The following is a 3,972-nucleotide window of genomic DNA, read 5'->3' on the forward strand; positions in this document are numbered from 1 at the left end:
CCCAGCATTGAATATTGTTCAACTTATATATTTTAATGAATGAATCTCTTACCTTCAGCCTTTAGAGCACAGAGACCAAAAAAACAGGGCTGAGACAAAGTATTGCAGGGAGGAGGAATATCAAGACAAAAGACAAATATCCAAGTCAGTCATGAAAGCAAAAAATCTAGGCAGAGGGAAAAACCAGGTTTGAAGTCTATCAAAGTGACATCCTAGTAGGCCAGATAAGAGGGAAGGTTCAAAGGCTCAGGTGTGGACAGAGATGGAGTGGTTATAGGTGCTAATCCAGTGTGAACACCCAGGCAGGTAGATCTTCTCCCTCTGAGATCACATGGTTCATTTACAAGTAATGTCTTATGTTGCAATTTATCTGTTCACGTGCCTGAAACACCCACCAGCCTGCGTGTTCTTTGAAGGCAGCCACCCTACCTTATTTATTTTATTTTTTGTGTGTGTGGTATGCGGGCCTCTCACTGTTGTGGCCTCTCCCGCTGCGGGCTCCGGACGCGCAGGCTCAGCGGCCATGGCTCACGGGCCCAGCCGCTCTGCAGCACGTGGGATCTTCCCGGACCAGGGCACAAACCCGTGTCCCCTGCATCGGCAGGCGGACTCTCAACCACTGCGCCACCAGGGAAGCCCCACCCTACCTTAATCATTGTTATATCTGGGCACCTAGTAGCAGGGCCACCACTTAGTCATGGTTTTACTATAAATTTTTGCTGCACTATAAAACCTTAGGTATAATAAATGACTGTGCAGGGCCTGAGTTTCACTGTTGGAACCACTAATGAAGGCAGACTTGGAGATGGAAAATCCAATAGTATTATTGTGTTGGGTGAGATCATGAAGTCACACATGACACCTGAGAAGCTTGCTTTTCTCAGCTCTATTTTTAGGGCAATGACCCTAAACTTTGTGACCCAGGCCTATTTCTACCTCACTCTCAGGAAAGTTTGCACCTTTAGAAGAGCTGATTAACAGCTTAAGCTAAATAAAGTATCTAATAAAGAATTCTTGCCATGATTTAGTCAAGGTCTTCTCCGACAGGCTGACCTTGACACTTATAATCTCTATTGCAGTCTATTGGTCTTGCCTGGTTAGACTCAGAATACAGTCAGGCCTATTTTTAAAACAGCAACTTTTAAAGGAGCAAAACAAATGATCAGCCTATTCGTTTTTCCATATTCTACTTTGATATAATGCGAATATGAGCTTCTTAGATAAATATTTCACAGGATAACTCTTTGGGAGTGGCCACAAATTCTGTACCCATCATCCCATCAAGAGGTAAGCACATGTGCCCATCCCCTGGATCTCATTGGGCTTGTGACTCTGTCCACCAATAGGGTACAGAAGAGGCAATACCATATGATTTCTTTCTCTTTTTTTTTTTGGTAATTGAAAAATGCTTTATTTTTAGAGATGTCATCTTTGGAATTTAAAATAAGCAGTACATTCACTAAAGAAATTGTTTTACAATACAGGTAGTTTAAAAATTTTTTGTCTGTGATATGTTTTTTATTAAAAAATATTTTAATAATTCTAAAAAATAATTTTGGAAGGCATGGGGAAAAGATGGAGGAGCTGAATTATTTCAGGATCTCTGATTAGTGCTTTTTGTCCAGACCAGTCAGATAAGTAAAGATTTATAAGAATATAAAAAATATATATATATAATATATAAAACTGAATCACTTTGCTCTACACCTGAAACTTACACAGTATTGTAAATCAACTGCACTTCAATTTAAATTCTTTTAATTAAAAAAACAAAAGATTTGTAAGAGAAATTATGTTTTAGGAAATCAAGATGATAAAAATAACATTCAGCCCGGGATTATACCATTCAAGAAAAAGAAAGATTGAGAAAACCGCTTGTAAAAGTCAAGATGATCTAATCAAATTCTATTCATATGATCCTACTCTTAGTAGCAGAAATACTTAGTATAAGCATTATAAAAATAATTCTTACCACTTATTCAACACTTATCATTTGCCAGGCACAGTGCTAGGTGCTTTAAAGTCATGATTTCTAATTCTAAAAACTTTTCTTAGGAAGACGGTTAAGCTGTTTTTTTAAACAGAAGAAGGAAATGAAAATTATTAAAGTTTAATGACTCACCTAAGGCCATACAGCTGGTAGATGTGAGAACTGGTGTTTGAATCCAAGTTTTTCTTCCACACCCACAGCACCTACCATATAGAAAATCAGCAGAATAAACTTATCTTACTATTTTATCCAAATTTCATTTGTAAAATCCCAGACATGGCCTACTACTCTGATATGGCAATATCTATCTTTCATAGTATTAATAAATAATTAAGAAAATCCATTATGTTCTTATCATGTGTTTGGAAAACAGTGTGATCACAGACAACAATAATAAGATATTCTTTTTCTCCATTCCAACAATTTAGACTGTTACTCAAAACAAGAAGCCCTCTGATTCAAATATAAAACACAGTATTCTATTTAGCCACAATCACAACGATCTGAAACTCCATTTTTGAGCCATTTCTGCATTATAAGAATGTAGCCTACATTTCTCCATAATAGAGAGAATATTAAACTAAGAAGTCCCTGAAGAGGTCACAGTGTTGACAAAATGCAACATGACGGTGGAGCCTACACAGACAAAGGAAACAAAGCTAGGCCCTTCCACACAGCCCTAAGTCCTCGTGATGACTTTGTTTTAAATCAATGTCTCTTCGTGCCACACATATTCCCCGGTGCTTACTTGATGAAATACCGCAATCGCCATGGGGTCTACTTTCCTGAAGTCTTGTGTAGACTTTGCTGCCACCCCAAAGCCCAAAGGGATGTCTGTCATGGAGTATACCATGTCTCCCTGGTACTGAGAAGTATTTTCAATGATTCGACCTAGTCCAGATTTCAGCACATGGTTAGCATACAAGAAGGGCTGCTCTGCTCCAGGCTTTATCCACACTTTATACTTGGCATAGGGTTTTAGGTAATCTAGAGCTGTGATGTACAACCAAAACTTGTGGGTCTGAGTGAATTTTCCGAAGCACGTTCCCAAAGACAGCTGCTTGTCACCGATGATATTGGCAGTCAACTTAAAGATCTTCTCACTCACGTAATACAGCCGGTCGTTGTGCAGCCTGAAACAGCAGGTGTCATCGGGCTTGTCGACCAGCAGCTGAAGATTTTGCTATCATCTCAAACATTACACGGGTCTCCTCTTCAGTCAGAGGCCGCATTTCCCAGCTCGGTTGGAACACAGGGACCTCGTGCCTCAGTCACCGGAAACAGAAGGTCAGCCCCCAGCCGCTTCTTGGCAACTTCAAACCCTGCCTCTCTAGCCGTTTTCCAGTCGTTCCCCACGCTAACACTCTGTAGCCTGGAGGACCATCGGGGAAAGAAAGCCAGCCTAGCGAGAACCATAGAGACCGGAAGTGCACCCAGGATGCTTCCCATCCGAGATTCGGAGCTGGTTCCCTGGGTGAGGAGGAGGGGAAGAGATGCTATTGCTGAGAAGATGGCGGCGAGGCCACAGCCGCGTCTCAGCTACGGCCTCAGCCACAGTGACGGCCACCACCGCTGCTCTTGGGGAGGTAGAGGATGAAGGGCTCCTGGCGTCGCTGTTCCAAGACCGCTTCCCAGAGGCCCAGTGGCGGGAGCAGCCCGACGTGGGCCGCTACCTCAGGGAGTTGAGCTGCTTGGGGCTGCAACGCGAGCTGGAGCACCTGGCCAAGGAGCGAGCGCAGCTTGCCATGTGATTTCTAAGTTGAGGTCATAAAGAGCCGTGGAGCTTCTGCTCTGCTCATCCTTGAAACCATCTGAGCCACCACAGAAGTCTGACTACCCTGAGACCACCGTGCCGTAGCGGCACACGCAGACACAACACCAACAATCTCAACTGAGCCGGTTCTTCAGCCATCTCCACCTAGGAGAGATGTGTGCAGAAGCTGTCCTAGAATTACATCTCCAGCCCCAGTCAGTTAAGTCAT

General features: G+C 42.7%; 1 pseudogene; it reads right to left on the minus strand.

The window, feature by feature from the left end:
• Positions 1-2,693: 2,693 nt before the first annotated feature.
• Positions 2,694-3,222, minus strand: LOC114903076 (annotated as a pseudogene).
• Positions 3,223-3,972: the final 750 nt, after the last annotated feature.

The sequence above is a fragment of the Monodon monoceros genome, unplaced genomic scaffold (assembly GCF_005190385.1).
Source record: "Monodon monoceros isolate NGI ecotype Baffin Bay Population unplaced genomic scaffold, NGI_Narwhal_1 Super_Scaffold_20, whole genome shotgun sequence".
In the NCBI taxonomy this organism is placed as follows: domain Eukaryota; kingdom Metazoa; phylum Chordata; class Mammalia; order Artiodactyla; family Monodontidae; genus Monodon; species Monodon monoceros.